This window comes from Anser cygnoides, chromosome 3 (genome assembly GCF_040182565.1).
Source record: "Anser cygnoides isolate HZ-2024a breed goose chromosome 3, Taihu_goose_T2T_genome, whole genome shotgun sequence".
Lineage (NCBI taxonomy): Eukaryota > Metazoa > Chordata > Aves > Anseriformes > Anatidae > Anser > Anser cygnoides.
The window spans coordinates 72,288,734-72,314,635 of NC_089875.1; the positions used below are offsets into that span (position 1 = coordinate 72,288,734).

The window sequence follows — 25,902 nt, forward strand, 5'->3', positions numbered from 1 at the left end:
TTTGGGAAAGAAGGTGAGCAAGGGGATCTATGAGAAGATGGACCTCTGCACTAAACTTTGGCACAGTGCTCCACTGCCAGCAGATAGCTGGAAACACGTCGGTGAAATACGCACTTTGTACCTTCCTAATTGCTGACCTACACGGATGATGACAGCCCACTACTTCTGGGTGGTAACTGCAGCACCCAGGAGGAGGAGTGCAGGCAGCCTAACAACTCTCCCAACCCTCTAATAGGCTCATTAGCATATGTCTCTGCTAATGATACATATGGAACCAGACTACTTCCATACGAAAGATCTCTGGGTTACTTTACCATAAAAAAAAAAAAAATAATAATAATAATAAAAAATCTAAAACCAAAACATTGGGAAATTGCATCCAAAAAGAGATTAAAAGAACATTAGAAATGGAAGGTCAAGCATCCAACAGTTGGGTAATGCCAGAACTTGGGCTCCTTACATAAGTTTATTTAACTTATTTGAGCAAATATAGTTGTTAGTCACAAGATGGTGGGGCTTTTTTTCCAAAGAATCATGACTAATTCGGTGATACAATGGCCAAAAGGATTAAAGAAAAAAGAAAAAAAAAATGCTCTCCTCTAATTCAGGATGTGGCAGCTGTAATATTCCCTGTGCAGAAATCTTGTCCCACAGTGGAAGTGAAATTATTAATTTTCCTCATGAGCTTCAGCAATACACTCTTCCCAAAATACTTTAGATTTTTTTACAAATAGTAATTCATCTTCACACTACACAAGTAAGCAGATATAGTTATCCCCATTTTAGACGTGGGGAACAAAAGCACTAAAATCAGGGTAAAAGTTGTCCCTTGGGTAATGGGAACCCATACGGGGTGAGCTATTACTTAGTGCATACTGACATACGTGCATTTCAGACATGAAGAATGTCGCTTTAGTTCTGTCACACACCGTGGCTTGGAGAGTGACAGACAAGAAAGAGTTTGATTTTTTGGTATTTGGGGATAATTGACCGGAAAGTACATCCTCCTGGGAATCACAAGGCCCTGCATGGGCCTGTTTTGGGGGAAACAGTATACGTGTGCAATTTATGCTATGAGATTGGTCTCTGAGTAAATTAAGTAATTTAAGAATAAACTTGGGCTTTTTGCCCCAGATTTACTCTACCACAGAAAGTCAGCCTTCCCAGAATTCCTCTGGTGCTCAGCACAGGGCTAATATTGATAGCAGGAAAACAATGACGCAACTTTAATTGTATTAACTGTTCTTCATTTCCACAAAATCATGTAATGCAATATACGTGTTGCCTCCTGTATCTTCCAAAAGATACTGTCCCCATAAAAGAATTAATATCTTTCTTGGCTGGATTATAGATGCACTGCTGCTCCCAGTGTTCTTCTCCCACAGGCTCTTCACTGTCATTAAAATATATATATATTTTTACTGAAAGTCAATACGTTTTATGAACTTGCACAGAGAGTTTAAAATGTTTACTTGAGTAATTAAAATTAGACCTTTTTTCTGACTTTTCATAAGTCTGAAAGTTATGAAAAGATGCATTTAATATTTTAATGTTACTTCTGGATTTCCTTAGGTAACTCCACACGTCGCTTTTTTTCCCCCCATGTCCGTGTGTAGCCACACAGACTACAAACACATCCAAACCTTATAAACAGAATTTTAGCTTTCAAAAACTGCGTGATCCCATTTGAAGATGTTATTCTTACAGTTTGGCACCTGGTTTGCTGGCTTGGGAAAACGTCTGTGAAGTGTCTGAGGAAACGCCTCCTCCAACTTGTGTTTTAGAGACATTCTAAGACAATAATGCAAAAAGACTGGTATAAACATTCAAGATTAGACTATACAACAGTAAGGAAGGCCTCTTCTGTTTATTTTTTAAAGATACAGTCATGATCAAGTCCCCTTTGTCTACCTGCTCTCTCAAATGCTCTATATATTACGCAAAGCACAATTTTTCTGCCCCTGCCAATACCCTTCCTTCAGTTTAAGCGTATTATTAGCATTATTAGGATTCACCAGGAGGATGAAGAGCTCAGCTCAAACCCTTCCCTTCCACTTCGAGGCTGTTGTTCCTACATCGGAAACGGTGTCCCCAGGGAGCCAGATCTGCCACCTCAACATCCCCTTGCAGTAATCAGCAGTGAGTCAGCAGGACCCATTTAGCACTCCCCAGCCGAAGCAACTCTTGAAAACACAGTGGGATGTTTCAGGCAAATACTGTCAGCCTCTTAAAATACTGTAGGCAAGTTCTGATCATTTTTTTTTCCCACTACTCTGTAATTATTATTATAATATGCTGTACATGGCAGTCTATAGCTGTCTATAGCTGGCAAAATACACACAACCAAAACTAAAACAAACGGCAGCAGTACCGAGTTAATAATGTAAAAAGGGAGGAAGCATCAGAGAATATATGAAAGGGTGAAGCTGATTAGTGATCTGTTAGTCTACTTGTGATCAGTGCATTGTTTTGAATGAAGAATTTGAAGATAACATTTGGTTATCTTTCTGAAAGGTAGCACCAATCAAAAAGTTCATGGGAAAAAAAAAAAAGACACTGGAAAATTAAGCTCTTTTTGGATCTCTTTAAAGTTTCTTAGATTCTCACTTTTCCAAATTGCAGCTTGGAAGAATCCACAGAGTAATGCTGATGTGTTTTGTTCTTGGATGCAGCCTGGCTTTACAAACAGGAGTTTGAAACAACCAAGAGAACTGAACTGACGTCCTGAGTTGTTCTTCAAAAGAGCTACCTTTACATCTCCCTGCTACCACAAACTTCAGCATGCTTTACTTCTCAGAATATTACATTTCAGACAATTTGGGGCTATCATTCATTCAACATAGATTCACACCTATTCCTGATTTCCTGTTCATTGAGAAGTCTGCCAGGCAGTAATGCAATAGTGCCTCATTTTGTGACTGTTGTACCACGCTCCCAGGAGCTAAATTAATAATACGAATAAATCTTAATGAGGCTCCATGATTTTCATGTGGCTCAACTGCAAAAATGGCATGGGGTTTTGTTACTCTGCAAGACAGGAGCACAGAATGGAAAGGAAAAGGGAAAATCCTGACACATCCTTTATTGCACGTAACTATTTGCAGAATTAAGATCTTGACATTATTTTTCATGTTTTCTATACAGGCTGATGAGGAAGAAGCATCTTAGTGGACACTATTTGAAAATTTTACTGATGAACTATTTGGAGGTGAGTCTGGAGAAAGAAGGGGAAAGTTTGGAATGAGGAGAAAGGTCACTTGGAGGAAGGTGTCCCCAGGGAGCCAGCAGCATTACAGGCTCTAAGATAAGATGCCTATAAAATTTGAGGAAGAGAAGTGTAAAAAGCCTCTTCTGTATTCTCTAAGTACTTTTAATTATTTCTTTTGTTTAGCTGGGAGGATGCATGTCAGATTTTCCAGGTGATTCCTAAAGGCAGGCTTTGACATCATCAGAACAGGGTGGGTCTGTTCATGGCGAAGGCCAAAGAACGTAACTTCTGCGAGGAGGAACTGCTGTGTGCAGGAGCAGGCTCCACTCACATAGCAGGCAACGCTCCAGCACATCTAACCTCTACCACGGGTCCACGGGAACTCCCAGCAACTCCCCTAGTCTTTACGATCCTAAAGAAATAGCAGCTCCCCTAAAGGGGAAACCCAAGGCTTCCTCCCATGCAACTACCATGCAACTACCATGACTTGTTTTCTGACTCCACACCTCATTCATTCCTCTTCAGCTGTACTAGCTCAGAGCGTCAGACTTTCTACGGCATGCTGCCAAGCCAGTTTATCTGCCCAGGCTTCCAGCGGCTCTGTGGCTGATGTATGATATTGTTTTGGTCTGCCTTCATTGATCAGTTGGTTATTGTCTGGTTTGGCTCAAAAAAGAGTGTTCTTTTTTCCTTTTTCTCCTTTGTGCCATTCTGGTTTTAATTGGCAAGAGCATCCATAGTTTTGGACAAGTATTGTTTTTTCTCACTTGCTCGATTATAAATTAAGTACATTTCTTTCCTGTATCTCTTGCAGGAAGAACATCTGGTTCTTTGATTAATTTCCCGGATGCCTATGATCACACAAATATAAGCATCTATTGACTTGTGGGGAGTTAAGATTACTCATAACCCTGTTAAAAAGGGCAAATTTAGGGCATGCAAAAACACACCTTATTGTAAAAACAGGCACTTTTTTTTTTTTCTTTTTTCCAGAAGAGCCTAGGGTATCAAAGCACCATTTGCAGTCCTGAAATTCTCCAGGCTGTAAGTCCGTAACTCTGCTCTCCCTTCAGACTCTGCTGAGGCTGGTCTCTGGACAGAGGCTGTGCGCTTCCAGAGCTGCTGCTGCTGCTTCTGGCCCGGTGGATGAATCCTGAGCACTTCAGAGACGACAGGATCAGGATTCCAGGAAAAGGTGAGCCAGACCACTCTACTGTACTCCTGTCACTACCCACCAGGATGCAAAGCAAAAACTTTTTTCAATTGACCTGTACGTTTCTGTTCATATGCTGTTTATATCTTCTATATGATAAAATATAAAAAAGTATAGCACTTTACGTGGAAAGACTAAAATTTTTTAGGGAAACTGAAAATAAACCGCCTAGGAGCCTGAAAATTATGCTTGCTTATACATCTATAATCAGATTTAAAATAAAATTACTTGAGTGACATTTTCTTTTGGAATTCCCATCCTCTCCAAATTACTGGTATGAATTAGTGGGACAAACTCTTTAGGGTCCTGAAGAGTTATCTACACAACTTTCACTGTCACCTACACAGGCAGGTGAAACGTTTTTGCTGTAAACACACAGCTATGTGCGTACTGATGGAAAACAAGGTTACGTTTGAACGTATAAAACTGTAATTTCATCAAGAAATCAAGTCATCAGGATGAAATGATTCTCTGGGTTAATTATCGGCAGACAACAATGAAATGTGGTGAAGAGAGAAATGTAAACCTTATTTATTGGATATTTGCATTATAGTTCTCTTTCCTAATTCAATCTGTTTTATTAAGCTTCTGTCTGCATCCGTACTTTACATGTGTTCTTGCTGAAGGCTACAACATGATCGTTTTTTCAGTGCTAAGGCAACAGAGTTCTCCAAACCCTAGGAGATGAGTGACAGTGAGATGTGCCAATCCGTCAACACAGGAGCATCCGAGGTCACACGCAGGGCTGTGTTCAGAGAAGGTGCCTGAAGCTGGAGCACGCGGAGCTCGGTGGACACAAACACCTTGAGAAACGCCGGGAGGAGTTACGGCATCGCCGAGGACGTGGAGGGAACAAAGTGTACGGACAGCTTTCCCTATTACCTGCCTATGGAGCAATGCGTACCGTGACTTGAGGGCAGCAAAGCCTGCGTGTGTTTGAGCACTGTGCAAGGCTCCAGTGGGGGCTTCTGGCTGTGGTGAGGAGCCAGTGGTCGCACCTTCTCGAAGATGGCCATGGCGAGGTCACAGCAACGCCCAGTGTGGCCACCTGAAACGCTCAGCGCCTAGCACAAAACCGGAGACCTTGAAAGCCTCCACACGGTTCACTTCTCCGCTCCCCTCCCGCCCACTACCACCAATCTCAAGAATTACGGATACCAGACAAGATATTAGGAAGAACTTCTTTACTAAAAGGGCTGGTAGGCATTGGAACGGGCTGCCCAGGGAGGTGGTTGTGTCACCATCCCTGGGGGTCTTTAAGAGACGTTTAGACGTAGAGCTCAGTGATATGGTTTGGTGGAGGACTTGTTAGTGCTAGGTCAGAGGTTGGACTGGGTGATCCTGGAGGTCTCCTCCAACCCAGACGATTCTGTGATTCTGTGAAGAAACCCGATCTGCCTGAGGTTGCTCTCCCCATCAGGGCAGGCTGCAGCCCCGAGCAGCCCCCACCCCTGCCATCCCCCCCGAGCCCCCCGCGGCCGGTGCGGAGATGGCGGCGCTGCGCTGCGCTGCCCCCCCCCCCGCGCAGCGGGCGCTGAGGCGCGGCCTCCCTCTCCCCGCCCTCCCCTCTCCGCCGCCCAATCGGAGCGGCGGCGGCCGCGGGCCGCGCTCTCCCATAGGCCGGCGGCGCTGCCAGTCTCGGCCCGCCCCCGCGGCGGGGCGCGGCGGGCGGGGGAGGCGGCGGCGGCGGCTGGGCGGTTGCGCCATCTGTCAGCAGCCCCGGCGGGAGGGGAGCGCCCGGGCGGAGCGGAGCGGGGCCGGCACCGGCACCGGGAGCGGCAGCGGAGCGGAGCGGAGCGGAGGCAGCGCAGCTCCCCCGAGAGCCCCGTCCCCGTGCTCGGCGGGCTCCGCCCTGCTCTGCCCGCCGGGGGTGCGCAGCGCAGCGCAGCGGGAGCCGCCGCCGCCGCCGCCGCCGCCACCGCCGCTACCGCCCGCGGACAGGGGGCACCGGGGAGCGGGGCGAGGAGGATGGGAGCGGGCGTGCGGAGCCGCCGCAGGTAACCGGGGGGCCGCCGCCCGGGGGAGGCGGGGCGGGGAGGGGAAGGGAGGAGAGGGGAGGAGGAGGAGGAGGAGGAGGAGGAGGAGGAGGAGGAGGAGGAGGAGGAGGGGGCGGCGATGCTGCGGCGCGGGGCTTCCTTTGTGCGCCCAGCCGCGGGGGCGGCACCGCGGGGGGGGGCCCCCTGCCCGCAGCCCCCTGCCCGCAGCCCCCGGCATCGCCGCTTACCGGGGGCGCGGCCCCGTGCGCCCCCCCCCCCAGCACGGGGATGTATTCGTGGCTGCGAAATAAAAGGCTGCGGGGAGAGGGGGGGGTGGGACGGCAGCAGCCGTGCCCCCCGCGCTGTGGGATGGGGTGGGGTGCCCTGACAAAGGCCCCTTGCACGGAGGGGGCGAGGGCAGCGCGAAATGGCCGGGGGTGGCAGGGGGAGGCCGGCCCCTCATCCACCCCCGGCCCCTTGTTCGTCCCCCCCCGGGCTGCCCCGAGCCCCCCCCGGGGACCCCGCTGACGGAGGGGGCTCCGGTGGGGAGGGCAGGGCCGGGAGATGCTGGAGGAGGGGGTTCGGGCTGGGAGGTGAGCCCCCCCCGGGCTGTCCAGCCGTTCCTCTGCCCCGCTCCCAGCCTTGAAATGCTACAGAACGAGTGGGGACGGACTGGGCTTGTGAGGCATATCCACGGCGCTGGGAACGCCTCGGAGACCTTGTCATTTTCCTCCTTGAGTACAACCTCCGTGACTCCCACATCCTTCCTTCCACCATCCCCGCGGCTGTAACACTTTCCAGTATCTCCTCCGCACAGGCGCAACTCGGGTTCGTGTTGTTTCTCCCCGGTATCTGTCTAGCTGGCGTGCCGCGACTGAAGCCTAGAACAATTGTAGGTGAAGATCCCCATGTCTCTGTGTTGGGAGAGGAGGTGTTTTCGTTAAGGTTGACTCGTCCGGTCTCCCCCGAGGAGGAACAGTGAGCCGAAGGGACGCCACCGGCTCGAAATGCAGAGAATGTGAGTGGAGAGCCGCGTCCGCTCGGACGCCCGCCGCAGGGCTCCCAGCAGGACCTCTGTGGTTCTCCTGAGCCCGTCTCCCGGCCGCGTGGGCTCGTCACGCAGCGAGGGAGGGAAAACGCTTCAACATGCTTCAAACAAAGTTCTGTGAGCGAACAAAGGAAGCCCCAGGAAGAATATCAGAGTGGGAAGGGAAGGAAACGTCTCCAACTATTCGGTTGTATCCATTTCAGCCACAGCTGGGCCCAGTGGGAAGCCCTGGGAGGGAGAGAAGCCACTCTTTGTTCGTTTTTCAAGTTGAGTGCTCGCTTAGTATCTCTGAAGCGGCAGATTGTTACCTTACCCCCAGCGAGGCAGGAGGCAGGCAGCGTGTTGGTGTACGTGCTCAGAAAGCTGGTAATGCACGGTGGATGTCAGTAGGTCTATGGCTTCTCAAACTTTTTAATTAAAAAAAAAAATTAAAGGGAGTTCGGGGGGAACAATGGTTTCCTTCTTGACTCCCTTTTCCTCACAAAGCTGTGATTTGATGAGAAAGAGAAAGTAATATCAATTAATTCCTTCAAAATTCGTGTTTCATTGGTAGTAGGTGGCGGATTGCTCTTACTTTGTTGAAAGTTTCAGGTGACTCACGGGTTTGCCTGCAAGCCTGCTTCTTTTCCACCTCTAATAAATTAGTGCCTCATCTGAAAGGTTCATCTTTGGCAAAAATAAGAATTTCCCCTGTGAGGTTGTCTAATGGTAGGCTACTGACTTTGGTGTTTGTGGTTTATGCTTCGGGCACATTGTTTCAGAAATTCCATGTTACCTGCTGGTGGAAGGTGTAGTGGCATGAAATATCAGTTAAGTATAAAGCCCTGAACAGGCTTCTCTGGAAGTTGTTTTGATGTTGACTAAATACACGCCTTCAGTGAATGGTAAACAACTTTGGCATGTGGACGTGGCCATCAGGGTAAGACAGAAGTGAAGAAGGTGGTTGCTTATCAACCCCTTTCGTTTTAAGAGTCTTTGAAAGTTAGGACCCATTGACAAATTTCTGTTTCGTTTGAGTAAGAAAGACAAAGCGTTGCTGAGGAGTTATTTTTGACATACCATAGATTTCACAATAACTTTGCATGAAACGCCTGAATAGTGTTATCCAAAATGCATGGGTGGAGTTGGATGCGGAAAGGACTTCGGAATTAAACTGAATATGCTAATCTGGACGTGGTGTGGTCTGTGGTACATTTATGGGGTAATACAGTTGTGGTGAGACTCATGAAAACTGTCCAGTGCCTCCACGGCGATGTAGCATTCTGATATGATGCATCTACAGCACCATGCATTTGGTTATGTTAAGGAAGACTTAGAGTTGTTTGCTATCTTATGCCTCATTAGTGTTACTTAGCCAGTAATCTTCCCTGTGCTGTCTTCCCGCGTCAGAAGGCTTTAACTTCAGGGAGAGAATGTGTTGCATGCTTGTGTTTTCCCTTCCTCGCGCTCTCTCAGGTACGCATTAATATTCGATCCAAACTTGTTTGGTAAAGTTCTGCCGAAGTCGGCCTGGGTGGTATTTGAATGTATAATAATGGAATTCATTTCTGTCATGGCCAGCGCTTTGTAATTTGTGTTATGGGCAGGTCTGCTTTGACAGCGTGTGTTGGCAAAGTGACCTTCAAGAGGAAGAAAATTAATAACTCTTTACCCTTTCCCACCCCTGCAGCTCCCACACAAGTGTCTTCACAAGTAATTTCGACCCATTACTCCCTAAACAGGACTTGAACCAGACAAATCTAATTCACCCGAGCAGTCTCATTGAAATCTAGCAATTAAGGACTCCTTTGGTGACAAAAGGCCTGCAGATCTGTGTAGTGCAAGTCAGCGATTTACTTTGAGTGAAATCCACAAGAGGATTCGTGCGCTTCAGTGCGGAGCATCGTGAGGCCTTGCTGCAAGGGTGTTTGCAAGCCCCGCGGACTTTGGCATCCCTGAGCGTGGGATGTGGATGCTCTCTACGTGCTGTTGGACATCATACAAGCACCTCCGAGTCACCGGAGTGCTGAGGGAGATGCTGGGGGGCCACCCCGAACAAAACATCTCAGGAAGAGGGGAAGCTTCAGTGCTGCATCTGCCTGCGTGCTGGGTTATCTCGCTTTGCACAGCAGCAGCTTGCTCTTAAAATTTAAAAACCTTAATCTGTTTTTGATAAGATGGTTAAAAAGCCACCAGCAACAAAAAATACTCGAAATTTCGATAGGTGACAAACATGCAGGTGTAGGAGGAGGATTTATAGCATTTGCATCCCCTCGCAGGTTTTGCCCTTGGTGCCTGACTTCCTCCTAGACCGAGAGTTGTCAGGCCCGGATGAGAGGTGCAGGGCGTTAGTTGTTCCGCGGCCTCTGAGCCATGTACCCTGCTCCTGGAGGAGTCAGTGCGTGGAGTCTGAGGGCACAGCCTTGCTTCTTAAGTGCAGGTAAGCAGACTCCTGGCGCTAAAGAGAGCGGTAAAAGCTAAGCCTGTCTGTGGGAGATGTCCTTGAGCCATGAAACCAGAGACCAACTTGACCTCACGGAAATTTGCAGCCAAGGAGAAGTGCCACGTTGTTCTCCTTACAATTGGCTGCAGGAAAACAGTGACATTTTGTAAAGAACTTTCAGAACTTTCCTTCACTTGGAACTGGGACAAAGCCCAGCAATATCAACACTTCCACTGAAGGAAATGAAAAAATGAGATTAATTCAAGTCAACCAAAACATGCCACCTCATCTTGCCTCTGACTGCTTTGAGTTGTAACTCATTCTGAAATGAAGGATTGCAGCTCAAAATATGTGCAACTGTTTGGAGTAAAATAAAACCATTGACATTTTGACTTTTTATTGAAGATTCCCATTAAGTATATATGAAATTAGCAACACGTTTATGGAGCTTCTAGATGTGGCTAGAACTGAATAGTCTTGCAGAGAATGACTGTCAGATTTTTCCTGACCAGTTCTCCTGCTTGTATACCATGCATTTGAGTGAATATTTTTCATCTGAAAAAGCCATCAAAAAGCTAGCCTTGCAGTATCGGCTGATGTGAATTAGATGGCTTGAGTGCAGTCAGCTTGTCGTAGAAAGTGAATCTTTCTTTGTTGCCGTTCCCAAAATGCACTTTCTTTTTGAGACCAAAGGCATTCCAGTTTGAATGGCTCTACTGATGCTGCTTGTGACAGTGTTATACAGGGAGAGGTTACCCCAGGTTTTCCAGATGAGCTTCTGTCAATTCAAGGAAGTCTTGCACCTCTGGAGGTTGTTTGTTTTTCTATGCTATAATTTTCCAGAGCATCTCTAAGTAGTAAATCCTACTTGATTAAGCAGGTGGCCTAAATTCTTAGTGCAAGTTAGCTGATGCTCTTCATGTTGAAGTATACAAGGCAGCTGTGATGTGTCAATGATTTGGTGGGATCAAAGAGGGTTCCCCCTCCATATTTATTTATTTATTTATTTATTTATTTATTTATTTATTTATTTTATTTTGGTGGCTTTTGTAGGGGACAGAAGGCACTGGATGCCTTTTCTAGCCTAGGGAAATTCTTAGTCCCCTCCTGCTCTGGGCACTCAGTGGCTGTAACCAGAAAGGAGCACAACATATAGGCAGAAGCAGAGAAATACTTGGGCTGGGGGAACATTGAACAGCCTAAGTGAAGAATTGGCTGAAGCAGACCCAAGAAAGCTAGGGTGTGTGCGAACATTTTTTTTTGAACATTGCTTTTGGGGTGGGTGGCAAGTGTTTCACACCACTTAAACTCATGGATAACTTTTGTTTTAACAATTTTGGGAGGAGGAGGGAGGAAACCTCAAATGATTGGCTAGGCTTAGTTGAAATATCTTCTCTGTTTGAAATTGGCCTTTTCCTCTCGGTTCCAGTTTTCCCTTGTTAACAGAATTGACCAAAATAATCCTTAAGCTTTGGTGTACTCCAGGACGAAAGCATTATTGCCAATTAATTCGTACCTTGTCAGGCATCACTTTGGTAGATGAAGCTGTATGGAGAAGTTAAACAGGATATGATAGTGAAAATAGTATTAAATACCCATTCAGTTATTTTTTTTAAAGAACTTTTCTGTTTCACGAGAGTTCTGTAATGACTGTATCTGGTTGTTCCTAGCATTGTTCTTCTTTAAACTTCATCATTTTTTTTACTAGTTCACTTTTTTTAAACAAAGAGGTTTCATCATTCATTTGAAGCACGCTCATTGTGTTCATAAAGACCTTGCAACCCCCTTATCACAGAACAGCCCGCGTGGGGAAGAACACTTTGTGCAACTTGCATCTCTGACTTGCAGCTGTAGCACTTCGAGAGGCAGCTAGGAAGGTCTTCCTGCCGTGAGTGGGCCATCGCACAGTTCCTATCGTAACTTCTGATGTTGGTGTACAGTTGAGTATTGAGTTTTATTATATATATATATATATAATTTTATTTTTTTTACAAATATGTTGTTTTTTCCTCCCTTTTGTGTCTGGTCTTTAAACTGCAAAATTGCCCTGGGTATTATTATTGAAGGGGTAGATGCTCTCACTCAGAGTAACTTGGAAGTCCTGCTGCTACCCGGCCTGAAAGCTCCCCAGCCAGAAGCAGTGTGGTGCTTGGGGCCATCGCTGAGACGTACAGTACGGGTGCTCGCAGGCTGCCTGTAGCTCTTTTTAGCCAGCACAAAACTTGAGGACAGTAGCTATCTGTATCAACCAACATCCTGCTACTTTCAGGGCTTGCTTGACTGTGGCCTTCCCCTGAAAAATACAGCAGAAGCTTGTCTGCTACTTCTTAACTCCTGGGTTTGTATCACTTTCACACAGAAGTATTTTTTTCGTCCCATACCCGGTCATCTCTTAATCCTCAGCGTAGGACCAGATAGTTGCAGGGTAGATCTGGTTGCATCCTATAGCCAGGTGCTGCTCCCCCAGGAGAGGAGAGCAGGGGTAAGAGAAAGGAGCTCTCGCCCCACTGAAGGACAGAATATTTGTTTGCTGCTCTGACTGGGTTTTTCTTTGTGGGCAACCTCTTGCTAGGAAGCAACGATACGTTTTTCCAGGAAAAATGCAGCTCTGTGACTTGGAATGAAAACCTCTATTTTTCGGAGTTGGATCTTGGGCTGTTTTGTGTCTTAAACTGTATGAGAGGCCCGTGTTTGTTTTTAGTGGTGAGGTTAATGGTGTTCTGTTGGTTTCTCTTTTTATGGTGAGGTTAATGACCTCTTGCATGTTTTTAGACCTCCCTGTGGACAGATCCTCGTGCACGCTGTCACTGTATGCTGAGAATGTTTGGAAAGGGGCAGGTCTGAATTCTGTGCAGTTAGAGGTAATAACCACGTGCTGGCTTCTGGGAGAAGATGACAGGAGCAGTACTCGGTCACCACAAGCTTTTTTCTTTTTTTTTCTACCCTCTCCCAGTTTCTTGCAATGCAATAGTCCTTTGCTTTCCCTATTGATCACTTATTTTCTCCTTCAGAAAACAAGTTAAGAGGTTGAAGTTGCTTGGGACACTGTTTCCCAGTCACATTTACTGTGCTCTTGCACAAGTGGTTAACAGCAGTCACTAACGAGATTTCAGAGGGAGCCACCTCCCCACCCCATGTTCAGTAAGATTTTTCTCTGAAGACCTGCAGAAATGCCTATTCTGTTGCCTCTCTGCCTTCCTGGAAAGTAAATGAAAATTTCTAAACTTCTTTCTGGAGTTTGGATATAAGTAGGCAATAGATGGCATTTCTGGTCGTTGTCACCCCAAGCAGCATTTGAATTGGTGATTTCTGTAAGAAAGGTCCCAGATCCCATTTTCAAATACACTGATAATGTTTTGCTGCTTTCACTACTAAGGAAGGAATAAAACTATATTTAAATAATCCTTTTGATGGCCCGCTCTCTGATGCCATTCATACCTTTCATGTAAAGCATCCAGCTGAATATGCAGTTCCAAATATGAAGTTTTCCAGGTGTCTGTGAATAGTCAGTGACCTTATATTCACAAGACCTGATACGTTGGACTGGTGAGGAGGAATAGCAACTGGGTTTTGAATTTTCCCTGTAATTCACAGAAGGTCAGTGTACAACAGATGGCTAACTGAAGAACCAGATTTAACTCTCAGTGTAATAGTCTGTGTGCTCTCAAAAATGTGCGTAGTGTTGGCTCTAATTTCTTTTGAGCACCGCTCTTGGAGTTTTCCTTCTGTAGGAAATGTAATGAACCCAAAGGTTTGGCTGAGAAGAGAGCCACCAAATGATGTAACATTGTGGAGGAGAAATGCCTTTTACATCTGAAGGTCAAAAATTACCTTGTGTGCACTGGAGGAAGTAGGAGGCAGGCACTGACTGTCTTTCTTGCTTAGGGCAGCATTACTGACACGCTTAAAAACTGGAGAACTTGTTGTCCTAATGTTGAAGTGGGGCTGCCAAAAACGAACAAATACGGCTGGGGACAAAGTGCGTAAGGAGGCTGTTTTGCCTCTTCCTCCTGCCCAGTCATCGCAGGCAGAACAGCAAGAGCATCGATGGCTATGCGCTGCCTGATGACTCGACATTCAGAGCGATTTGCTGCCACTCTTGTGAGAGGTTAAAAACCATTTTTCTTCTACAGGCTTTTTTTTTTTTTTTTTTTTTTAAGTTGTGGGCTTCCTGTAGCATTATCGTGATTCAGTGACTTCAAGGGTGAGGTGACCTTGTCTTTGCTCTTGCCATGTTTTTAGCAAGTGTTGGTTTGAACTGTTGAAAGGTTAGGCTGGTTGGCTGCTTCTTGTTTTGTTTTTCTCCCCCATGCAAAATAATTAGTTCTGCTTTATGAAGCTGACTGTGTATGGCTGTAGATGTTGAACAAGCCAGTGAAATTTTGCTTTTGTGATCAACTCTTACTATTTGCCTTGTAAGCTTGTGTCTTAGTAAAACCAGTTGCTGTCTGCTAGAGCTAACGTGGCACAGCAAGACATGCTGAGAATAATCTGGAGCTGAACGTGGAGGGTAGATCAAAAAAAAAGCGTTGCTTTCTTTGTACTTCCCCGGGTAGGGTTGGATGCACAGCCACATCGCTGCAGTTGTGAACAGAGGAGCTCGTGGGTGAGAACCGGGGTATCCCCAGCAGTCCAGGAGCAGAACCACACTGACGTGCCTGCACCACGTCCAGGGCCCCAGAGACTGGGTGCTAGTTACTGAGAGTGTGTCTGCACAGCACGGCCTGGTGCTGGAGAGGCTGTGCTTTACTTGGTTTTGACACAAAAAAGAAGAGGCATGGGTGAAAAGGCCTGAAAGAGTGGATTAACTAGATAAATGTTCATTTTCACAGCACCAAAGACTATTCAAACTAGTTTAAAAAAAATAGTGCTAAACTATGGAGAAACTCTCTTCTATTTATATGTTATCTGCCCCACTGAAGAAGAGTGATTATATTCTCAGGAAGCTCCATCTGTAACAGCTACCCACAAGCTTTAAAATGACATGGTGCTACACTTGTATGCAGTGGTTATTTTCAGTCTTTTTTTTTTTTTTTTTTTAGAAGAAGGATGGACTAGCCATTCAAATTATATTGCCACAAAAGTGGCAGAGTGCTATAGGAGTCCCTCTCTTGATGAGTCTCGGCTTTTGAAAGTAAACTGGTTTAGGATTGCTCGTCTCAAATTTAGTTTTGAAGTGTTAATACATTTCTATGGATTTCTTGGTGTAACCAGACTATTGTTAACACCCTCTTCCTACGGAGAAATATCACAGATCTCGAGATAATGCAGGTATAAACAACTGTACAAACGAAATAAGATCTGTATTTGGCAATAAGGTGGTCACCCCAAACTGCAATATGAGTTTCTTCCATAATCAGCAGTATGTTGTCACTCAAGCATAATTTCTGAGAAAATATCTTGAAAATGACAGTGAAACCACATTATGTAGATTTGCTGTATGATTGTTGGTATGGGAACTTGCTAAACTGTGCCTATCATGACAAGTTTGTAGCTTTGGACTCTGATATCATGCTTTGAACCTAGGGAAGAAAAAAAAAATAAAAACACCGAAAACTTTGTTCTGTTTTAAGGGAACAATCACCTGCAGTTGTTTTTTGTTCTTGTTTTTTCTTCCTGCAATCATATTGTAACAGCTTCTTTGTGACTGAGCTCTCTAGAGCTAACAGACTTGTCTGCTAAAATTACTTTTTAATAGTTCTTCTATTAAACTACTTCTTAATAGTCCTTCCAGCTCCTCTGAGAAGTGTTATTCTTCCTTTTAAAATTTAATCACTGAAGAGTTGAGGCTTAAGGAACCTCTGGAAAACATCTCCATTCGCAGAACAGGGCTGACCTCAAGGCTGGGTCTGACTGAGAGGCTGGTGCCTCATCCGGTTGGGTTTTGAGTATCTCCAGGGGCGGAGGTTACACGGCCTCTCTGGGCAGCGCGTTCAAGGGCACAATCCCTCTCATTGTGAACATTTTTTTTCCTTACTCTCCAGCAGGAATTTCCCCCGGTGCCACTCGAGTCTGTTGTTCCTTGCCACTTCGTGTGTGCCTCTAAGAAGAATCTGGCGTCAGCTTCTCCTCCACCGCCCGCTGGGCGTTTGGACAGAGATGCTCCCCCCATCTCTCTCAGCCTCCTCTTTCTCAGACCACACAAACCCAGCTCCTTCCATCTGTCCTCATCCACCAACCGCTCCAGCATCCTGGTGGCCATCCTCTGGACCCACTCCAGTGCGTCAATCTTTCTCTTCCCAGTGTTCCCCAACCCAGACTGAGCGCTCCGGATGTGGTCTCACAAGCACTATATAGGGGGAATAATTACCTCCCTCCACCTGCCGCCTAATTAAGTGGCTTATTTTGAGCCAGGTCTTCAGCTGCTGTCACCTTTCCCTTGCTGAGGAGCTGTATCACTGGAGTGCTCGTAGGCTTCCTGTCACCTCAGAGCTGGAGCTGAGACAGGGCCTTGCTCGAATGAAATGAAGCAGATAACCCAGCCAGTGTTTACATACACAGAACTGTAACATTTTCCATTTCCCTGTAGTGAGTTTTTGCACCGGCCTTTCACGCTGCATGCAGCAGTATAACCTGAAGCAATAAGATGTTATTGCCTTGATTATTTCAGTAAAACAGTGAGGAAAATGCATAGTAAACAACGCACACGACAAACTGAATTCACACAATGTGTCTGTTTTTCCTCGCAGTACCTTAGCTACTAGACAAGTTACCTTCTTTAATGTTTGCTAACAAAGATGAGGACTGAAATAACAGATGTGCCACCCAGATGAGCCTCGTGGGAACTGGGGCCCCATAACACCTGCTTACAATTGTAGTAAATCCAGAAGGGGTTTCTTACCCACTGGATTTCTGAGACTTAGGCATTGCGTGTTGCATTGTTGTTGGTGCCTGAAGTGCCTGTGACTTGCTGGAGTCTGTGCTTTTTGAAGGTTTCATCATCTCTGATTTTTTTTTAATGTATGTTTTTAAACACAAAATGAAAACATTATGATTAACAGTTTGAGTACTTACACGTACATTTGCTTGGAGGGAGAAAAAAAAAAAAGCAAAGCAGTTGAAATAACAGAGAAACCCACAACCACCACCAAACCTGTGTGTGGGATTCGTCCTGCAGTTGCTGTTGCTTCAAGGTGTGTGTGGCTCACATCACTTGGCTCAGAAGTCTTCTTGCTGTGCTGTGGGAGAGCAGCGGAAGGCATAAACTTTCCACGTGCGTATGCATGCTTTAATGTAATGCAAGCTCTTAGTTCAGGAAATTCTGGCTCCCTAAAAGCTGTGGAAGTCTCTCTTTCTATTTTGGCTGTTGCTGCCACTATGTTTACTTTTTAAAGTATTATTACAACCTCCATGACACTGGCTGTGGCAGTCAGGCCTCCAGCACGAAAGAGAAATAGACATGATGGAGCAAGCCCAGAGGAGGGCCCCGAGGACGATCAAGGGGCTGGAGCACCTCTACTATGAGGACAGACGGAGGGATTTGGGGTTGTTCAGCCTGGAGAAGAGAAGGCTTTGGGGAGACCTTACAGCGGCCTTCCAGTGCCTAAAGGCGGCCTACAGGGAAGCTGGGGAGGGACTCTTTGTCAGGCAGTGCAGTGACAGGACAAGGGGGGATGGCTTAAGACTGAAAGAGGGTAGGGTTAGAATAGATGTTAGGAGGAAATCCTTCACTCAGAGGGTGGTGAGGCCCTGGCACAGGCTGCCCAGAGAGGCTGTGGATGCCCCGTCCCTGGAGGTGCTCAAGGCCAGGTTGGCTGGGCCCTGGGCAACCTGCTCCGGTGGGAGGTGTCCCTGCACATGGCAGGGGGTTGGAATTAGGTGGTCTCAGAGGTCCCTTCCAGCCCAAACCATTCTGTGATTCTGTCTCAGGTCTTTTTGCACATTTTCCCATAACCCTGCTTTCAGCGATCCTGCCCTCATGCCTGTTTACCTCAGCCTCCTCTGTCGCTTACCTCCCTTTCATTACCCTCAGATCACGCCGTCTCCCACGCCACCGAGCTGTTTATCCTCGAACTAATAGATGCCTCGAATGCTCCGACCATAATGCCGCAGAACTGCTTATATTCACGGCGATTAAAAAATAAAAAGTGGATTATTTTTTGCCCTACCCCAGAGAATTAGTTGTATATTTTTACTCCATACAGTTGTCACTGTAGGTTACATTGAATAGGACTCAGAGGTGACTAAGAAGCCCCTTTTAGTATGGCAATGAGCCTTACATACCGTAGCTTGTTTGGGTTATCCGGACATCATTGCACAGCTGAAGAACAATATGAGGTAGCTATACGCCAAGCTGAGGCTCACTACTGACCAGATCCCTGTATTCTGTGGTGAAATGGGGAGTTCTGCCTGTAGGCTGTAATAAATGGCCCCTCGTGGACCCCTCAGGAACCCGGATCTTCCCCAGAGCCCGTGAGCAGTGCTGGAGAACATCGTTGTGGCTGCTCAGGTGTGGTCGCCTGTCTCAAGAGGGTGCGTGCTCCTTCAAGAACAGAAAAGCCTCTTCTATTTATTTGCTTTCTTTGAGTCAGAAATTAGGGCGGCTTTGTGCTATATGCAAGCTCCCGTGGGGGAGATGCTGAGAGTTTAAAGTGTTTCAGATTTTTGTTCCAGATTTGACTTAATTCGCCCGAGAAGCTCACGAGCTTTCTGGTGTTCAGCGGCAGCTTGAGTAAAATAGTTTCAGTGGGAAGATGAGGGGGATGTATATCAGCTTGTAGTTAATATTTGTTTAAGCGGGTTATGCAAAACAATTTAGGTTATTGTTAGCAAACTAGAGAAGTTGCAAAAGATGTCCTTCTCTGATGAATATAAAATACATTCTCTTGGTAGAAACCCTGGGAGATAAGGCACCAGCACTGAGCACAGGAGGTTAATACCCACTCCAGATAATGCCAGCGCCTACAGTCTCCTGCATCCTGTCCCTGAACGCTCATTTGAGTAAAACCTGGGCGGTGACAGGACTGGAACCAAGCGTTACCAACCCCAGGCATTTAAATATTTTGGTGGTTTTTGAGAGGAGGGAGAGCGGGCTAGAGCTGGGAGCTTCCCAATGGTACAACCAGCAGTACTGGAAAGGAGGCTGTGCTCACGTCCAGGCTGGTGGTAGCTGCCGCTGAGCATCTCAAACGCTGCTGCCTCCTACGGAATACGTGTGTTTGTGCTCTCGTTAACACCTTCTAATTAAATCTAAGATATTCAAATCAGGCTGGAGTTAAGTTCCACCAGCGTGACTCAGGTATTTTTCATATGTGCCTGATACATGCATTTTCACTGGGCTGTCTGGAAGGCTAGTTGTTAGCATTGAGCTGGGGCTAACACACGCTGTTAGGAAATCGCTGGTACGTGGACTGGTGGGATAGAGGCCGATCCTTCAAATGTTCTCCGTTTTTTTCTTTTGTTAATGTTGGCAGGTGCTTCCAAACAACACACTGACTTCTTTGTATATTGTGTTTAATCTCTCTGGAAAAAAAAAAATAAAAAAAAAAAATAAAGAAGAAACAAAACAAAGGTCTCTATAAAAGGAATGGCAAGATCAGGGTATTGCTCAGGATGAAGCACTTGAGGTCATCCCAACGTATGTTTAGAAGGAATAAGTAATTTAAAAACTCTTTCTCTCCTCTGTTTGCACTTGTTAGGGCAATGTCAGCGTTGCCCTAGCAGACAGGCTCACCAGACTGCCTCCCTGCCAAAATACCCCGTACCTTCCTCAGGATGCATGTGTCTTCCAGAAGAGCTGGCCTTGGGCTGGTCAGGTACACCCGCTGTCTTCATGCAATCTGTGCATGAACAAAAGTCAGAAACGTTCCTCTAATATTATAGATATGAGTCAGATTTTTTTCCCGTCATCTCATGACTTTATTCTCTGACAAACTTGTGGTGGTTTGCTGCTTGAAATGAGGTTTCTTAGTTTTTGCCCCTGAGCACATCACGTTTTGGCTGCCCTTCTGAGTTGGCTCCTTATTTCCTCTGATTCGTTTCTTGTCGAGATTTCCAAGTGTCAGTCTTGTCAGGAATTACTTCCTAGCACCTGGAAACCAGTTACCACATCTGCTAAAGACCCAAAGCAAGGGATACAATGTATTTAAAGGGAAAAAAAAAAAAAAACAGGGATGGAAGAGGAGGTTTCTAAAAAGTAATCTCTAAAACCTCATTTTGCAAATGAGCATTGCTGGAGTACTTACATCTGCATATGTGTCACATGCTTGCACCAGAGGTAACAGTTTATGCAATGGCCTGTGTATGTAGATAACTTGTTTTTTAACAGTTTTTTTTCTTTGTTGTTGTTGTGATTTTCTTTTGTGGGAAAAACATCTTTAAGAAGGAATCTGACCCCTTTTTTGACTGAAGAAGAAAGAGATGTCAGTGATGGTTTGTACTACTTAGCAGTGGCTGAGCTCTGAAAAGCAGCGTAAGCCTTCTTGGCAGTAGTTCTTGACATTTTTATTTTTCAGTTTTATTTTTTCTTTATGTTCAGCGAGAAACTGCTGAACTAATTTTGGTATTCCTATTAGAGCTCATTTGTGATGAGTTGCCAGAATTCCCCAAATGAATTTTAAGTGCCTCGTTGGCACCTGTGGGTTAGGGTTTTGCTGTTGTTGTTGTTGCTTGGGCTTTTTAATACCATTTCGCTTTTTCCGTATGTACAACTTTGCTTGCTTTAGGAAGAATTTTTATCAAACTAAGCCTAATAGTATGAAGTAGAGTAAGTTCTTCAGGTCTCCATAATGAGTACTTTCAGGTTTTGTGCCACTTTCATGGCTTCCTCTTGCTCCCTGGGAGCAGATTTGAGGCTGGCTGTGAGTTGTCTTCGTGGGCTCTGCTCTTAACCCTCCTCGAAGGACAGTCGGACTCGGTGCGTTGGGCTGTCAGACCGCTGACGGCTGCCAAACCAAATCAGCACGTAGGTTTTGCTCGACCAGCCGTAGGTGTTTTCTCATCTCTTTAGGGTGTCAGGAGACGTGGAAGGAAAGAGTAGATGAAAGGGAAGGCCGAGGGATCCCAGGGCCAGGAAGGGAGGGCAGGGAAGGGACGCATCTGTAGGAAGCAAAGCTTCATTGGCCCAGGGCTTGTAGCTTGGCTTTTAAATTCAGTGACCTTTATTTCTAAAGAAATAAAAGTTTTAAAGACAGAGTCATTGTCATTAGACCTCTATTTATCAGGTCTTTCATGAGCAGATGAAGGTTTATCTTTTTTTTTTTTTTATAACAGAAACGAACAAAACCACAAGCCACTTCAACTAGCAGTGGTAAAATAAAAAAAAAAAAAAGAAAAAAAGAAAATAAAGGATTTTAAAAACTGATAACCAGTTTGCCTTCTAGGCATACCCAGGAACCTCACCAGCTTGCTCTACCAGCCAGCTGCAGCGTTTCAGCAGTGGGAATTGAAGGCATCTGTGTCTGAGGAATGTGCCTTCTGAAGTCTGACGGAAAATTGGTCAACTTGCGTGTAACCAGAAGTAATGCCTTACTAAGTTTACATTCATGAGGTTAACATGCAGAATATGTCACATTAATTTTCAATCCCTTCTTCCCAGGTATAGGGATTTTTAACATCCTTAAAAGTGAAGGTTTGTTTGCAACTCTTCCCTTCACCTTTCCAGGAGTTGTCTGCCGGGGCCCTTACAGGGCTTCCCTGCCCCAGTTCAGTGACAATCGTGGGGACTGCTTAGTGTAAGAGAGGGCTGGGTCTGAAGAGAGAGGAAAGGCACAACTTTTCCGTTCAGTTTCTAGGCTGAGGTTTCCCTCGCTGCCTCTTAATCTAGCAGCTTTGGCTAGGCTTAGCCCTTTCCTCTGCGAGCATCAGGCTTCTGACGCTTTGAATTTGTGCTGTGTTTTCAACAGCAGACCGGCTTTTTCTGCTTTTACTGGGCTTCAGGATAAACACGGCCTCTAGGGAAAAGGAAGGAAGGAGGAACGGAGGCTGAGGAAGAAAACTATTGCTGCAGTTTTGGGGGGTGAGGAACTTGGTTCCTCTGCTTATACAGGCTGACCGAGCTGCAGGCACCTACGGCGTGGACACAGAAAACCTGCCCTCGCTGCGGAGGAGACGATGGCACCCTGAGCTGTGGCTGCTCACGTCTGGCAAAACCTGTTCCTTTCTTCCCAGTCGTCTTTACCTGGACTGCTAAGAGTCTGGAAGAAAGCGAGCTGTACACACTCATTTGTTTTTGTAATCTTCCCAGTGTTGTATGTTTGTGTGGGCTGCTCGTACATGTCCAGAACAGATCATTTTGCAGCTACTTCAGAGGTAGGAACGTGTAGTTGCAGTAGCTCTGCTGCTTTTCAAGAAAGACTTGATACACTCGGAAGGAGAGCAAAGTGTTCAGAGAAGCGTTGCTGCTCAAAGTATTGCCAATACGTCTGTGCTAATAACCTACTGCTTCTGTAAGGGAAATTGTTTTTCCTAAGTACTGGTATGGCAAAGAGGAAAATAATAGTCTTCTGTTGCCAGCCCACTTACAAACACGTGTCCGAGCTCCCTGGCTGCAGCAGCAGCGCAGTAATGGGTGCTAGGTGGGAGGGGTGCTGCCCGTAATCTCTACCAAATATCTCACTTGGCTTTTCGCGCCGTCTGTATCCAGTACTGCCATAACATGCATGTATTTAAATCTGCATTGACTCAGGCTAGGTCTTAAACCACAAAGCACACGGGCATGTTGAAATAAGGGCGGCTGGATGCAAAGTGAGTTTTTGCATCTTGCATTTCTAAGAAAAGCCTTGGTAAGTGGCACAAAGTTGTGCGTTGTAGGAACTTGGGGCAGGGAAGGGGTCTTAAGTCACTGCACTTCTCATGGTCAGAGTTAGGACAAAGCGAACTCAGGCTGTTGGTGACCTCTCTTAGCCTAACCCTTTCTTAGAGACCTCAAGGCATGGGCATCTCCCACCGCTGCTCTCTTCTACACGTCAGTGGTTGGAAAGCTTCTCCTAATATCCAGCTTACTGCTCCGTACAGAGCATCTCTACTAACTTCAGCATACGTGGAGAAACGGGAAGACTGAGAGGACGTCAGTCCTGAAAGCTCATCTGTACATCCCTGTGCGCATTACTTATGCTAGCAAAATACCCTGCCACTATGGGCAAAGTCTGCGTCCTTGTAACACCCTTTTCCTTCTTTCAAGGCTGAGAGTGTACACCCTTCCCGTTTTCTCCCTTTTTGATTAACTTTGCTGATTTCTCTAGCCTTTCTGCGTAGGCCAAGGCATGGAAAAGACCTTCAGGCAGGTTGAGGAAGAAGTCTTGGTTCGTCTGATTCGGATTACTTGGGCAAGGAGACCACCATTGGGCTGAGAGAAACCTTTACCCACTGGACTTTTTTTTTTTCCTTCCCCTAGGCTGTGGAGGTAATTGAGCTGAGGATTTGAGGGCTTTTTTTCCATCTGCTGGTAACAAAAACCCATGAAATCTGTCAGTAAATGTAGCGCTGTGTGCCCCGCGACCACCGCCGCCCCTCCTTTCTGGCTAGCACAGAGGCAAAAGCAGCACGAAGTTTTCAGTTTCTCCCTGAGCTTAAACAGGAGAGATTGTGCATCAGCCTGCTGATTAATCACAGGCACTCATGTGATGAACATTCCTCTGGGGATGGGAAAGGTTAGTTTGCTTTTAACAGTCTTAAAATAGCCTCATTTCAAAGAACATTTCCATGATTTTTTTTCTGAAGCCGAGGACGGAGAAGCATTTGCAGCGTCAGGGTGTGTGTATGGTCTGTGGTTGTATGGTGTGATCGTGGGCTTTTGGCCCGTCAGGATCCTCGCTTCCCTTGCCGGACCAGCAGATTGCTCCAGACAGCGACCGAGCCCGGGAGATGGGTTTCTGCAGAACCACGGCGTAACCTGCTGCAGGAGCTGGGAGCTGCCACAAGAAGGAGGCGGCGAAGTTTGTGGGAGGGAAAAAGACAGGATCTGCCAGGCATCTGGGGGACAAAATCTGCTTCAGCACACAGTTATGAAAAGTGACTGATTTTTCCCTGTGCACCCACGCTAATAGGCTACGGGGTGACTGGAGGGGTGTTGAGTACATGCAACTGCAAACGAAGTCAATGGACTCATTGCTCTGAGTGTACTGAATAGTCAGGCCCCATTTGTCTCCGACTGGGCACCTAAATAAAGGGCACTTTTGAATTTATCTTCTCTCTGTCAGTTCCTGTCATAAAGTGCCAATAATGCTCCTGGTGTCTTAGGATGCTGTAAGAAAAAAAATGCACGCTTTGTGAGGAAAAACTCGAGTGCTGAGCTCTGCGGGGACCCATGAGTAAACTTGTTTTGTGTTCAGAGCAGGCTGGGAATAGTAGTCTGTATATAAAGATATATATATATATATATATATTTAAAAAAAAAAAAAAAGAAATTAAATGACGACACTGAGTAAGTACCAGTCGTTAGGCACTGAAGGAGACAGGACTCTTGCGGAAACCTCTCTGCATGCTCACGTACCAAAGAGCTGCATCGCCGTGAAGCCAGGGGCCAGCTGGGAGAGGGCAGGTGAACGAAGGCAGCGTGACCAGGAGCAGCTCCGGAGAGATGTAGGTTTGTGCACCCCATTTGTACCATTTGCATTTCTGTCGTGCAGAGCGGTGTAATTGGTCCTTGAATGCAAACCTCTGGTGAGGTGTGGGACGCTGAGAGCTGGGGCGCGCGGCTTTGCGTTGCCCGCATGTGAAGTAACACACCGGGTAAACAGAGGTCTCGCTGCTCGCCCGTGCTGCAAGTCAGCACTTGTGAACCATGCTCGTTTGCTGGTGCACGCAGTGCTTGTGGCAAAGATGACAAACCGGCCTTTGTGCGAGCGTGAAACCAGGCAGACAGAGCGCAGGATGGAAATTCGGTGCTGTTACAGAGGTGGGTGTTGGCAGGCTTCTCATCTGTGTTCCTTCTGGTGGGACGGGTGAAAAAGAAAGGGTCTGAGCCTCAGGTCGGCTTTGTGAGGCACCTGGGTGGGTTAGAGGAGCTGTGCTTTGTAAGGAGAGGAAGGCTGGGACCCTAGGGGATCTTAAAACTTCTGTTTTTCTAATTGTCTGGCTCATAGCACGTGCTTTTTAGATGTTCAAAGAGGCTTTTTTTTTTTTTCAAACACTAATAGTTAAGAGCCTGGTCTGTATTATGCTAAGAACCCCATAACTCTGCAGTTAAAAATAATGTAAAACAGCTCTTTAATTGTGATATATTAAAACTTACTGTCCATTCCAGGTAACACAAAGGAAAGTCAGAACGTAAACAAGCAACGCCACGTATGTCAGCACAGTTACTGTGCTTTATTTTAAGCCCAATTATATTTGGAAGGTGCAGGGGAAATTGAGAACTTGACTTTTGGCACTTATCAGCGCGATCTTAATTAACCATCACTTTTCACGCATTTCTGTGAAGAGCTCCAGCTCTGTGATCCCATTTCCCTCCTCTCATTTGAGAGTTAATACTCCCAGGTAAATTTTTCTCAATTTCATAACCTAGCGTATCTTCTGCTTAAAAATAAGTGGCAAAACACTTCTGAAAGCTGTTTGGAGGCCCCCCTGTTTGTCAGAGCACAAGCTCATCGAGTCATCATCCTTTTCTGACTCTCAGCAAAAGACTTGAGGGAAATGTATAAATATCTGGAGTGCCTGCAGTGGGGGTAATAGAATATTATGAAATGCACTTGTGCTGTTAAGCGGGATTATAGGATGCACAGAAGACACGCAAAGAAGCAGCTAAATACAGCCTTTACTTGGTAAATGAGGTGTTTGTAAATGAACCCTTTTGTTAAACGTGAATTGAATTTTTTCATCATTTCTACTGTACAAAGAAATATTATGCATAAAGGCAACTGTTGAATAGCTGGCAATGTTGCAGCCAGCCAAATTTTATAAATAGCAATAGAAAGGAAAAGTTAAGTTCTTTGCCTTTTTAAAAATTCTGGTTTTGAGTGTCATGATGATTTTTAAACTAAAGACAACAGGCCTGATAAATTATCAGATAGAATTTTGAAAAGTTATTTTAGTTACTGGGAGAAAGAGGAGTTTAGTTTCCTCTTTTGTTTTTTTGCTCCTACCACCTCATTGTTT

The 25,902-nt window shown here is 45.9% G+C and overlaps 1 protein-coding gene across 4 annotated transcripts in view; it reads left to right on the forward strand.

The window, feature by feature from the left end:
- Window positions 1-6,091: 6,091 nt before the first annotated feature.
- The window catches only part of FYN (FYN proto-oncogene, Src family tyrosine kinase), a 133,558-nt gene continuing 113,747 nt past the window's right edge, over window positions 6,092-25,902 (forward strand). For 2 of the 4 annotated variants that reach the window (XM_066994410.1, XM_066994415.1), the window contains exon 1: window positions 6,093-6,418. The gene's annotated coding sequence lies outside the window, so the exon portion shown is untranslated. Of the gene's footprint in view, window positions 6,419-25,902 lie in introns of all 4 variants that reach the window. The other 2 variants (XM_066994412.1, XM_066994414.1) reach the window with 2 other exon arrangements.